This window comes from Phasianus colchicus, chromosome Z (genome assembly GCF_987193195.1).
Source record: "Phasianus colchicus chromosome Z, bPhaCol1.hap1.1, whole genome shotgun sequence".
Taxonomy (NCBI): domain Eukaryota; kingdom Metazoa; phylum Chordata; class Aves; order Galliformes; family Phasianidae; genus Phasianus; species Phasianus colchicus.
The window spans coordinates 40162266-40177039 of NC_143476.1; the positions used below are offsets into that span (position 1 = coordinate 40162266).

The window sequence follows — 14774 nt, forward strand, 5'->3', positions numbered from 1 at the left end:
TGTCACACAGCCTTAGGCACCACATAGCTGCCTCTGCCAAATTTTACATGTTCAGCTTTTCAATCAAGACATCAAATGCAGACAGTCCTACCTTTCATCTTTTGCATCCAGTTCTGGGGTCCCAAATGCAAGAATGATATCAAGTTGTTGGAGCAGGTCCAGAGGAGGTCCACGAAGATGATCAGAGGGCTGGAGCAACTCTCCTGCCGGGAAAGGCAGAGAGAGCTGAGGTTTTTTATGAGAGCATGTAGTAACATGATAGGGAAAATGGCTTTAAACTGAAAGAGAGTAGGTTTAGATTTATTATTAGAAAGAAATTCTGTACTGTGAGGGTGCTGAGACACTGGAGCAGGTTGCTCAATGAAGTTGTGGAAGACCTCCACTTTCTATCCTGAATTAATTCTGTCTCTCATTTAATGTAATTATTTCAATGAACATGGTAGGAAATAATAATAATAATAATAATAATAAGTAAAAAAAATAGTAAAAGAAAGAGGAAGAGAAAGACTAAGTTGTTTCCAATCTGTCAGGGCAGACACAGTTGTCAAGAGTTTCCAACCATGCCATTGGTGACTGCTTTGGAGTAGATTCTTGTCTCTTTCATGTGCTTCCTTTCTTAAAGAATATGCAATAAAAACACTTGTGAAAACATCAGAATCTCACAAAATGAAACTGGTACTACCAGAGAAATCAAATGTAGATAGGATGATTGCCTGTACTAAAATTTATCCATGCATCTACTAACTTTTGGTATGGAATATGTGTCAGTTTAGACAATCCTTTAATGTAAAGCACACTTAAAAATGTAATTTCCTAACTTTTTGTCTGAATTTTCCTTTTGGATAATTATTACTGGTTCAGTGAAAATGTTTTGGCCTCTAAAGTAACACAGCAGTTCCACCTCAATACTGTTCAGTTAATGCTCCTACTCTGCTGAGATGAGCTGTGTCCATTTTCTTTCTTTGTGTCAAGGCAAAAACAGAACATCAATCAATTGTAGGTGCTATTTATACAAACTAGCAAGGAGATTCTTAAGAAAAAAAGATTGGTTTTTTTTTTGTTTTTTTTTTTTTTTTTGGCAGGCTTCCAGGTAATAGAGTAAATTTCCTTACAGCTTAACGTTTAACTCCTGAGCAAATCCCTCTGACGCTTCTGGGACTTCTTTTAGAGTTTCGTAGAGAAAATAAATTAATATCTACATGTCATGAACTGAATCAACACCCACAAAATCAAATGCTATGTAGATATTTTATTTTTTTATTATTATTAATTATTATTATTATTTCCATGGATTACAATGGATACAAAAAGCTATTTGGTAGAGCAAAGTCTCATCTACAAAACACTGTTCTTCAACATAGTCACTGCCATTATCTATACATTTTCACTCTCAATGAAGAAGAGATTGGATGCTGCACTTGCAAAAATCAGCGAAGGTGACTCATTTCTTCACAGCTGCTATGATGGCAACTTTGCTGGAAAATGTGGCCCACAGAGTCACAATCTGTCATTGGTCCAAACAGATGGAAGTCAAAAGGCATCAAATCTGAACAATACAGTGATTGTATTAGGATGGTCTAGCCAAGACTCACAATGGGCTCCATGGTCTTCAAACTGCTATGGTCAGACCAGTTTGTTTTTCTAAGTCATAGCCTTAATATTTGTATTTATAGCTTTACTTAGTGGTAAAAATGAAATAACGATCTAGCAGTCAAGTTGATGATTTGACCAGGTTCAAGAAAATCCAGAAGAATAACCATTTTCCTATCCCAAATGTTATTTTACCTGCTGGGTGTTACATCCTGAGATTTTTCTTTGATTGTGGAATTCAAACGTCACCAATTCATGCACTGTTGATTTGACTCCATAGTCATGTCACCACATTGCATCACTGGTAATGATGCAATCCAGGAAACTGTCACCTTCATCCTCATCTTTGTTCTATAAGTCCTGACAGACTTGCATATGGTGTTCTTTCTCTTCTTGAGTGAGCATTCATGGGACCTATCCAGTACAAACCCTGCAATACTCCAGTGTTGCCACCATCTTTTCCAACTTGCTGAAGCCAATGTTTGTCTCTCTTCAAGTTCTGAGCTTGTAGTCTGGTGAGGATCCATAGATGTCTGATTAAAACACTTCATTTTGTGCTGTGACTGCAGTGCATGGCTGCCCGGAACATGGGTTGTCTTTCACATTGTTGTCTCTTCTGCTGAAATGCACTATCCACCACACCACTGAGCTGACACCACCCACAGTTTGGTCTCCATAAACATTCAATTTATGTCAAAGAATTATAATAGATGCCATTTTTTCCACATGTCGGAATTCTATTCCACAGCTTTGCTTCATATGTACTTTCATGTCATGACTGCCCCTCTGCTACCATCTATCACACAGGAACAAAATTTAATTGAGAGTTAAATCACTACTGCCATATCACCAACATCCACCTCTGACATTGTGGGTCAACATAATAAAGTAGTAGGCATTACTTTCAGCGTAGCCCTTGTACACGTAGGAAATACCTTTTTAAAAAGTATACATTTCAGAAGATTGAAAGAGACTCTTGTTTTTCCTGTACACAAAGGCAGTGAAAAAGAGCAAGAAGTTATATCCAATGCCAAAAACCATCTTTAAGATTTGTCCTACTGTAATCAAAGGTTAGATTATATTCCATCAGAAACAGAGCCATTAAACAATGTTTCGCATTTTATTTTGAATATTTTATTTGTACCTTTACTTAGTGGTAAAAATGAAGTAACCAAAACTGTTGATTCCAATCTTTCCTTTCATGCATACAATTCAAAGAGAACATAAAGTGCTACTGGGAATAATTAGCTCCCAATTACCAACATTTACATCCCCACTTGTTCTGCTTGTAAAACTCTTAAAATTATCTCTTGCTCAATTAGCAAGACCTGTTTTTCCCTTCTTTCCTGTTTCCTTCCACCAGATCTCTGCAGGAGAAAATCATCTCTCCACTGAGAAATAAATTCTCAATCTAATAACTTTTCAGGTGGGGTTGGAACAGCCTTTTCAGTCACTCAGTTAATGTACCTATATCTTCCAACAAATGTTCAGGTATACCAATTATGACTATGTCATCACAAGCCCACTTACATTCAATTTCTTTATGTCCTAGATAGAAAGCACTTTCATACGTCTAAGAAGTGCAGTCGAAACTACATTTTCAGTATCTTCAGTGAAATATATATATATATATATATATATATTACTGAAGAAAATAGACATTAGGTAGGTAATTTCAGAGTAACAAGGAATTTGACCAAAAGGAGAAATCATAAAATTGATATTGAGAAGTGAAGTAAGGAAAGTGGAACAAAGTTTGTTGTGGAGTTTCTCAGGATCTGCTTTAGAACCAGCCTTGCTTAACTTCGTTAGGAACCTTGTGATAAAAGTGGTAAATGCTGACTAATTTTTCTAATGAAATGGAACATCTTCAATATGGAAAAATCAGAGTGTTAGTAAAATTCAGATACAGAAATAGCTGAATTACATTACAGAACTAAATCTGTACTACAAAATGTAGAATACATTAGTAAAAATAAAAATAAATTACTAAAATAAATGCTAAGTAGTAACTATTGGAAGTTAGAAAGGCCTTTAGTGTAATGACTGATTATTAGATGAGCAAGTTGACAGTCTGACATACTTAAAAAGCACAGAGCCTTTTACCTTCACATTCCCAACAAGTCCCTTGTTGCTGGTAAATATGAGATGCAAGTTAAAGTCCCCACGAGAAACAGGACCTGTGAATGCTATTATTCCTCCTACTTGTAGAGGATTTCATAGTCATGTTTGTCATGGCCAGGTAGTTTCTTAAACCAAATTGCACAAAAGTAATCAGAATAATTTTTCTAAGTAGAAGTGCAGCTATTCTTGCTAGGAACCTTTCAAATACCATTTTTTTCCCCTCATCTTAAAAGATTTTTTTTTTTTTTCAAAAAAAAACATGTCAACTCTGTTAAAAAGAAAAAAAAAGTATTAAAATATTTTCATTCTCCTAAAGAATCTGTCAGAACTAGTTTTCCTGTGTCTGGGACACAGGAATGCTTCTGCAGCTTTAGTTAGGTTAAAAACTCAAGTTCGTATCAGAGACATAATGATGAAGATTTTAGTGGGGTCAGAGTGCATTTTTTCCTTATAACTCTTCCATTAGAAATGAAAAATGTACCTTCAGCATGAAAAAATAAAAATTAAAAAATTTTAAAAATCAGAAAAAAAATGAACAGCAACAAAAACAGCAACCACAGAAAGAAGAAAACCCACCAAAGCACATAATATTGAGGTCTCACAAAGTTTAGAATAGAATGCTAAAGAGAAACCAACAAATCTAAACAAAAGTCTTAATAAAAAACACATGCATTACTTTTTGAAATATTGTTGGAAATGGAAGAAAATGTTTTGACTTACAGTCAGCCAGTCAGGAAACATTTGTATACTTGTTGTCTTCAAGTATGCACGATCTAATCTTATCATAAGAAAATAAGTTTTTGATATAACACAGTCGGAAGAAATTAAGGCAAATCTTTGATTTGCATATGCAAACACTGTACACACAAATATACACAAAAGTTACATGAAATTCTTTGAATGGCCTTTTGGTCACACCCAATAACAAGCATGTTTTAAAAACATTTGTCTGTTAGAGATGTACAGAGAAATTTGATTTATGGAGAAATAAATTTGCCATATAACCATGCATAGGAATACTAGGATATAAAGCTGAAAAACAATGCTATGTTTTCTAAAATTACTGGCTTCATATAGAAATCTTGATGGACCAAAACCTCAAAAACCAAGTTGTCAATAGTGAAAAATCTTAAACAGCAAATCTTACTGAAAAATTGCCAGCGCATTTCACTATAAGCCTCCCAGGATCTCTTCTTTGTTATTAATAATGATTGTGAATTGTAAGGGCAAAAGAAACAGATGGATTTTGAGCTACACTGCATACCCTCTCTAGCTGAAAATGTTCCTTTACCAAACACATTTTTACTGACAAAGTGAAAATTAGTTAAATCTCCAAATCTTACAATTAAATAAATGTTTTTAACTGAAAAGAAACCATCACAAAATGAGTCGGCATACTGAGGAAGAGAGTAAAAGAACACACAAGTTGTTACATATCTGTATTTTAAAAATGTAACAATAATACTCTACTCTGACAGATAAAATCAAATGGCATTCTGTCTGACCTTCTAAGAGAGGTGTGCAATTTCTCTGCCTTACAGAAAAATGTAGTTAAATATATTGACACAGTGCTCAAACACAGCTTGCAATGGATGAGGCGTAGGCTTAGATCTATCATTATAACCCTCCCATCATATGTTGCACCTCTAAGAAAAGACTGACTGCAGCATTCAGTTCATGCCTCAGAAAAGTTAGCTTATTGTACAACACTATCTGAAAAAAAAAAAGGATCTTCATTTTTGTAAAAATGCACAAACACATTTGCATACAGAAAAAAACGTACTAAAAGAGAAGTAAAGAAAAGATTATGAGAATTAAGTCACTACAATTTGCTTAGTATAGGAACTAAGAGTAGTAATACAAATATCAGCCTATGAAGGTTAAAGAACATTGAGAAAAGCTGAATAGAATAAGCAAAGGCATCACAGCTATGATTTCAGACATGTGAATGCAGATATAAGTACAAACAAGCAAAATTTCCAACCAATTTATTTGATGTGGCAGTTGATTCCCTTCTGAATTTAAAACATCATTACATCATTAATCATGACAACAAACTTGACAATAAATAAATAAATAATATTTAAATATTAATTTATGGTAATAATCTTACAAAACATACCACAGTATGAGGTTTGGGGAAATTTATTTCTTTCTTTCCTTGTTATGGAAGGTGGAATGTTACTCTCAGGCAGTAAAATAGAATTGGAAAAGAAATAAAACATAAATACAAAAAAAATTCTACCATGTTCATATTCACATGTACATCTGTATCTACATATATGCAAATGCTGTCTGTCTACTAGGGGAAAAACTTCAATGCAGAAATCAAGGTACATTTCAACTGAAGTACGCCCTCCAAATGCAGCATGTACATGCATATATATATATATCTCCAGTTTATTCATCTTTTTTTTTTCTACACATGCATTTCTTGCTTTCATTTATGTTGTTTTTTTTTAAAGGACCTTAGTATTCAGCATTTTTCATTTGATAATAGTAGTGACATGATATTCAGCTACTAAAATCCCATGATTTCCTTTTAACGTGCATATTTCCAGAAATAACTGAGACTAAAAAAGGAGCTGGTCTTGATCTCTTCATTATAAATAAATGACATCCTCTGTGTTACCTTCTCTCATAAACATACTTGTCAATTTTGCATCTATCACTGAATTCTCAGAATTTCATAGCATCAGAGAATGACTTAGGTTGGAAGGGTTAGGGATAGGTTGGGTAAGTGGATGTAATTACGCAGAGATGCAGACAAAACAACAGGCACAGATGCAGATGTAAATATAGAAATTCCGACAGTTCCTCAGCTCACTGATTATTAAAATATTCTGAGAAATCCTTATAGGAAATCATGAGGTAAAACAGTGACTCTGAGTTTGCCTTGGGGAGGTTGATAATTACATGGTGAGGAAGCTGTTATTATCTCAGCCTATAATTTTTCATTATGTAGTGCAGTAGGGATGTGTCACTGCTGATGCTTTGCTGTGATGGATTTACTTGAAGATAAATCTCTAGAGACGCAATGTTTGAAAAAATAAGAAAGATATGAAAGCATATTAAGAGTTTTCACAGTTCTGAAAGGACATTTAATGTATTTAGTTAAAAGTAGTAATAGAGTATTATTCCCTGGCAAAGGGTCAGAAAATTCTCTGAAAATATCTATTCCATGTTTTAAGGACAATGCAGTACTACTTAAAAGTGAATTTTCCATTTCAATTTAATGATTTTCCAGTTTGATTCACCTCAGGTTACAATAATATTTTGCGTTGAGAAAATGCAGTTCTTCTCCAGCTAAGTAAGTGCCATGCTGGCCTTCCTGCTACACCTGCGAAAAAGTAATGTAGAGGCAGTGTAAGGAAACAAAGTAGTGCATTAGAGCCATACAATTGCAAAGGAACTCTCTTCCTTCAGGCAAGACATCTGGCAATGTAGTAATGCATACTTGTCTTGTGAGCCAAAAGAAGAGAATAAACATTTCATCACATATTATCTGCTTCATTTAATTCACAGTGGCTTTAATAGATAATATTCTGAACATAGTGTGCTTGAATGAGCATGGCATTTATTGTCCAACTGCACTTATTTGGACAGCCTGGAAGCTATATGAAGGCAATTAACATTTATCATAAATCAAACAAGGCTTTCATGGCAACCAGAAAAGTACTGTTGGAAATGCCATTTTACAGACCACTAGTAGGAAATGAGAAACAGAAAAGGTAGAAAAGGCTTTTTTATTATTACTAAGTCAGGTAGATGACTGAAAGTCAATTGAGTACTTCTGAAACATTTAGCAATTCAATGTGACACAACATCATACACGTGGGTTATAAATTATCACCGAAATATGAAGATCAAAATTTCTTGATTCTATTCAAAATATTTCAGGGAAAATGTTGTCTGTGTGCCTATTAGTAAATATTTTCTAAGATATAAGTTGTTCACAAACAGTGAGTTAAACAGCTTGTAGCAGTGAAATGAGGAGAGGAGAGGAGAGGAGAGGAGAGGAGAGGAGAGGAGAGGAGAGGAGAGGAGAGGAGAGGAGAGGAGAGGAGAGGAGAGGAGAGGAGAGGAGAGGAGAGGAGAGGAGAGGAGAGGAGAGGAGAGGAGAGGAGAGGAGAGGAGAGGAGAGGAGAGGAGAGGAGAGGAGAGGAGAGGAGAGGAGAGGAGAGGAGAGGAGAGGAGAGGAGAGGAGAGGAGAGGAGAGGAGAGGACTTCCTGATTTTCCCCTTGCTTACAATTTTCTACGGAAATTCTAGTATGTCTAAGGTGGATCAGCAGTTTCTTGTTGTAAAGCACATGGCTTTAATGAGGCAAAGGGTAAAAATGATAGTGCAAATATTCAAACCCATTCAAGGCCAGGCTGGATGGGGCAGTGAGCAACCTGATCTAGAGGGAGGTGTCCCTGTCTATAGCAGAGGGTTGGAACTAGGTGATCTTAAAGATGCCTGGAGAAAAAGAATTATTACAGACACTTGTTTTCAAGAATAGGGAACCAATTTTAGAAAGGCATTTCTAGAAACATAACTTCTATAACAGAAACAGTTTTAAAGTTTACTAAATAATAAGAGTTAAATTTTTAATCTCGATCACTTAGATTCAGTGAAAATATATACTGTACTAATGAACATTTCTTCCCAAACAAATTTCTGGAGTTTATTGGAAATGCCATGGCAATAAATGAACAAACAAACAAACAAACAAACAAATAAATTTAAAAGATCTTGTGTCACTAAATCTATACCACAAATAATAAAGAGAGAATTTAATTTCATAGAATTGTCAGTTTCTCTGTAGACACAAAAAAGAAATAAAAGATTTGTAATTCTAGTTAACAGAGAAGAAAAGTTTTGGCATGTACTTACTATTTCAGATTTTTTCTTCATGTGAAAGTTTATCAGTTAAATGTTTGTGCTTCTTCATGAACAATTGGGTAGATAGCAGTGAACTGCTACCTGGAATTCCAAACCTTGGAACAGTTCAGTTCTGCCTGTTGTTTTTTTGTTGTTTGTTATTTTCCTTAACTTTACAGTAGGGAAGATGGGCTACATTGATTTAGAGCTCTTAAGTTTAACCAGCTGAATATTTAAGGGGCTAATGGTAGCTGCAGATATTTATTTATACTCTTAGACATTTGCCAAAAGTCAAGGCACAGGAAATAGTGTAAGTCTTGTCATTTTCTGGTGTGTCACCTCCTTCATTTTGCGTTCCATCACTCTTTATGTTCCACAACATCAGACAAAGCATAAAAACATTCAGAAGTCTACCCTGATCTTCCTTGCATTAGGAAGAAGCTACTCACATGTCAATATCATTCACTAATTGCACTGAAAATGAAACAGTCTGTGTATTAGATAATTATGCTTTGCTAGACCCAGATTTAGCCTTATAAAATTACAAGAAGACATTTTGGAAAATGTCAGGGGAAAAAAAAAACCAAACAAACAGCAAAAAAACCCAAACTGTTACTTAACGAGATTCATTTTTGGGGTGGAAAAATAATGCCCTTTTAAAGACAAAATATTTATTTTGAGTTTGCACCTAACAAGAAATTTTGCTTAAAAACTGAAATTACTGCTTCACACAAATCATTGGCAGATGTTCTTAGCCAATAAAAGTGGACCCCAATTTAAGATGGATTCACAATCACTTTTGCTATGATTGATTAGGTGTTCTTAGGTCTCAGCCAAAGTGAAGTCAATAGCATTGTTTTATTACATTAGGTAAAGTTCAGTGCAAGCATTAAATAAATTTTGATTTATTTCTGCAACAAAACCAATTGGCAAATGAGTGCACTGCAGACTATCAGGACTGCACAAATCCCTAAATACTTGGTTTCTACCAAGTAAGAGCTTAATCCATTCTGCTGAGAATCTTTCCACATTTATTTCAAGAGTTGGTATGCTACATTATCAAACAAAACCGGAAACTTCAGGATAGAAAGTGAACAAATGCCTCTGATTATTGCAACTTACTTTGTATCCATCTTCCATCCAATTTTTCAGTGTCAGAGAGAAAATGGATGTCTTTAGTGCACTCAAAAGAACAGTGAACTTCACTTTTGCCATGCAATTTTGAATTTGTCCAGGTGACCTGGCAAAAGAAAATATTTATATATACACACTATAAAATGTTATGAACCAGTTTTATTGATACAAACTGATGAATCCATCATATTTCTTTAGATTAAAGTCTGAGAGTATAACAATAGGTAAAAGTTGGTTGCTACAGTGCTCTATAATAGAAACATTGTCATATAGCTGGAACATGAACAAAATCCAGGAAATCTTAAACAAACTAAAACCTTTCCATCAGATGTAAGGACAAAATTATGTCCTTTCACCATCTCCCATCTCACCTTTTTTTTTTTAATATGAAAAATTCTACAGCTAAACAAATTTACCAATGAAAAAGAAATAGAATAGCATGACAGAAATAATTTTTTAAGTTTCTAAAATATAATCAGCATTGTCAGTTTCAAACACACAGAAATTTGAATCAAGTGACCCAGTATCATAAGTTTGGATTAAGTTTATCAGTATGTTAAAGTTTCATGTATTTTCTGCCTATCAAAACCACTCCCTACTGGAACCTGCCAATTCATGTTTTTCAAAGTTTTCTTTCTTTTTTAACATGCTATGAGGAATATATATATATATATATAATATATATAATGGGTATATATATATAAATATACCCATAAGTAATTTCTTTTTATTTTTCTGAGAAAAATGAGAAACAAGACATAAAGTACTCATTACAATAACAATGACAGAAATGTCTTTGACAATTTTTAGTTGAAATAAAAGTATCTCTGATTCTCTCAAAATTTGCTCCATAATAGTGTGAGAACAACACTCTCATGTGCTCTATGGAACTTAATTTCAGAATCAACAAGCTCTGAAAGACTTTAAACTGAACACTATGTTCTTCTCAATTGGCAAGGTCATATTGCTTTGTTCAGAGAGAAGTGCTTCAGCAGGAGAAAATGAATATGGGCAAATCAATCTCAATCTAGCAAATACTTGAAAGAAAAATATTTGTACCTCTAAATTTTAAAAGACAAATACTTGTCCACACCCCATACAATAGCCCAAGTAAGATCACACTGGGAAATTCTTTCATTTTTTCCTGCAAAGTAATTAATTACTGACAACCTCAATCAAATATATGGTAATTAAGAGAATTTACATTTCTATCCAAATAGATTAATGCTTATTTTCCCATGATAGATGGGAACTTAAGTCAGACAATATTCTGCACATTAATTTTTGTGGAGAAGTTCAACAAAGTGTCTGTAGATGTAAAGCACATGCTAAAGGCTCTATTGTTAGTAATTTTAACAGCAATCATGTAAGTCAGTGCAATACAAAGTTTAACTTTGTGTCTGTTGGTTGTACTGTTAATACACTGCATTTTCTGAAAAACATGCGGATACAAAAAGGTTAGAGACTTTGCTGTAAAAATTATTTGTTACAATGAAGTTCTAGCTCAGAATTGGGAACCCTTAGAAAGCCAGAGAAAATGTCTTCCAAAAACTGGAAGATGGTCTTAAAGATGGTCCAGTACTTCAAAAATCTGTACCTACTATTCCTATATTCTTTAGATTCGTTACCAACTGATCAAGTAGGGGATAAATAGGTGAGCATTCAAGCACACTGGAAACTGGCTGAAGCCTCATGCTGAAAGAGCAAAAGGTCCACTTGACAGCCAGTCATTAGTGGATGCTGGGGTCGACACTGCCTAACCTTTTCATTAATGATGTGGAAGGCAGGCCAGAGTTTATCCTCAGCAAATTCACTGATGATACAAAACTAGAGGGCTTTGTTGATAGGTCAGAAGGATCTGCTGTCATTCAGAGGGAACTGGACAGAGTGGAAAAGTGACCTTACAGGAATTTCTTGAAGTTCCACAAAGGCTAATGCATACTCTTGCAACCGGATAAGAGCAACCCAAGGAACCAGAACAGGCTGGGGCCACTCAGACCAGATCTAAAAGAAGGCAGTATTTTAAAAAAGCAGTTTGAATTATTTCTATAAGCACAACATGTGGGGTCTTGTTCTTCACCACTGAAAGTGCACATCTAATGGTCGTAACAATGTTGACAAGTAATGTTTTGTAGTGGATAATTTGTTTTGTAGTGATATTCAGCTCTTTGTTTCTGTTGTAGTTTCCATGGCAATATATAGAGGCATTACTTTCAAAGCAACCTACATATCCACTCATGAGAACACGAACTGTGTACGCCACAGCCATATTCAAGAAGATATATGTGAATTATGTTGTGTAAATAGAGACTGTCTAATCCAGAGAGCCTAATATCTGTAGAGAAAAAGGGCTGGGAGACAGGAGGGTGATGGAGCACTGGAATGGGCTACCCAGGGAGATTGTGGAGTTTCTTTCTCTAGCAGTATTCAAGATCCGCCTGGACACCTACCTGTGCAATATGCTGTAGTGGGCCTGCTTTGGCTGGGAGTTGGATTCAATGATCTCTGGAGGTCCTTTCAACCCCTACAACTTTGTGATTCTGTGAATCTGTGATATCAAAGAAGGAACAAGAATATAAAGAGATTATCAAAAGAATATAGTTAAAAAAACACTGTTTACCAAGATTCCAGAATTGTAATTGTTACACTGGGTCTTATCCTTTCTTATACATTGGGCTTCTGATACACTTTAGTTTTCATGTCTTCTGTGTCTCTGTTATCAGAAAAGAATTGGCCTCACAAAGAGGAATTTTGAAACTTACACAGCTACATTCTGAAATGAGAATAAAATTCTCTATTCGAGACATGCAACACTAATGAGATCACAGCAAGCCTCACTTATGACCATATGTAAAATGCACATGACTTATTATACAAAGTGGGAGAAGACTAAGAAAATAATAGCAAAACTTAGGGTCACTGCATAAGTAAAGTGCCTAAACATAGAACTTAAATGGCAAAAGACTGTTCAGTAGAATAGGGCACAGTATGAGCTTAGAATAGCACTCAGTCTTTCAAGTGCTCTACTATGACAAGAAGAAACAAAATGAAAAAAAAAAAAAACAAAAAAACAAGAAATGTATTTGATTTCTATGAGGCTAAGAAACAGTGCAGCAAACAAGAAGTAAACCTCGATTTTTCATAAAAACAAAAATGATTTCTACTCTTACCTATTTATCATTCTGTCAACTTGTACTGCATTTCCTACCAGTCATCAGTTCTCCTATAAATCTGGGGGTTTATCACAGCACTTCAGCTTCTTGCATGGTTTTCTAGTATGCAATAGCAGTAAGTTGTGAATAAGAAAGTAAGATAAGTGATGTATGGCAGCAGACATCAGCTCTATGTATGTGGAAAAATTCAAGATATTTACAAATCCACAATTCTGAAACTGAAGAAAGGGATAAAAATTATGCACACTATGTTGACCTATAGACTAATGGTCAGATTTTGAAAGTAGACATTAGTATTTATTAATCATCCTTGTCCAGAGTGGGAAGCAGGCAAAGATTTTTCTCTGGAATGTACTTGGAAAGAATTTTTAACTATTTTCTATTTTCCTGTAAAAATATTTTCTATTCAGTTATTCAAATGAGTTCACTACTGCTAAGTGATTCTGACACAGTGTAAAATTCAAGAAAAAATTCACAGTGCTTATCTTTCAAATCTGTATGTAAACATCTTGTCAGTTGTTTTCATATACTTCAATTACAGCTATATATTAAAACTCTCTTGTATAATATTTTAATTTTTAATTATAACTGTTATAATTAAAAATTAAGATGGCCATTCCTCTATCTGAACTAGATCTTAGAGAAAATCTTAAAGAAAGCATTTTCTTAGAGAAAATTATTTCTATAAGTGAGTAGGTAGGAGAAAAACAAAAGTTAACACTATGTGAAATTTTTCAGTTGAGTTAAAAAAACAAGTACACTCTCAATAAAAAAATAATTATTATAGAAAAGAATATTATTTAACAAACTGTTCCCTTTCTTTCTGATTAGGTTTACATACATTTCTGAAATTTGGAATAAAAAAAATAATCATTATAGAAAAGAATATTATTTAACAAACTGTTCCCTTTCTTTCTGATTAGGTTTACATACATTTCTGAAATTTGGAATATGATCTAACGGTGATATTAAAAAAATTGATAACATTATTTTATTATCAAAGTAGAGAATTAAACAAGCTTATGAATACTCATGGGTTTTTGCTTCCTGTGTGACATGTTAAAAGTTGTATTATATAAAATCTAACCACCGTCCGTACCGATCAAAATTATGACCAAATTTTTGGATGCAGGTGTTGTCTGCATTTGCTGTTTCTGATTAATTGACACTGGCCATCAGCTATGCACAAAATAACAGTAACTCTCTGACACCTGCAGTGAGATGGGGAAGAGAATTGTAAGAGCAAAAGCTGAAAATATATGGGTCAAGATAAAGACAATACAATAAGGAAAGTGTAGGAAAGTTGTTCATGCAAGCAGAGCAAAATAAGGAATTCATTTACAGCTTCTCAGAAGGTATGTTTACAGATACTTCTTGGAACAGGGCTTCATCATTTGTAAACTTACTTGGCAAGGCAGTTTCCATAATCAGAAATATCACTCCTTTCTTTTCCCCAGATTTTAATGTTAAGCTTGATTATTTGGGACATTCCTTTTGTTAAGTTGTGTCAGCTGTCCTGGCTGTGTTCCTTCTCTGCCTCTTGTGCATCCCCAGCTGACACCCTTTGAGGGCAATGGGGGAAAAAGAAAACCTTGAAACTGCATGCAGCTGTGTAGGAACAGTGAAAATATTGTTGTGTTATCAAAATTGGCTTAGTAGCAAGCCAAAACACAGGCTTCTCTGGAGAAAAATAACCCCATTCCCGACAGACTCGGTAAAGTGCTGAAGAGGGCAAGAGCTTAGAATGAAAACAGCGTTTGATTTTGTTGTGTTTTAGCGTATTTAAGAACTCACAACCATATCAAGGTACCCCGACATTTAAAGACTTCTAAGTAAGAGTTAATTTTACTAGCTCTGCTATAAGCCTTAATGCCTTAAGTTGCTCTTA

General features: G+C 34.5%; 1 long non-coding RNA gene across 1 annotated transcript; it reads right to left on the minus strand.

Annotated features, from left to right (window-relative positions):
- Window positions 1–6962: 6962 nt before the first annotated feature.
- On the minus strand, window positions 6963–14368 carry LOC149912907 (uncharacterized). Its single transcript, XR_016461569.1, has 4 exons — window positions 14293–14368; window positions 12164–12261; window positions 9702–9819; window positions 6963–7054 (listed from the first exon to the last, which is right to left on the minus strand). It is a non-coding gene; the product is annotated as an uncharacterized LOC149912907 (long non-coding RNA).
- Between the last annotated feature and the right edge of the window lie 406 nt (window positions 14369–14774).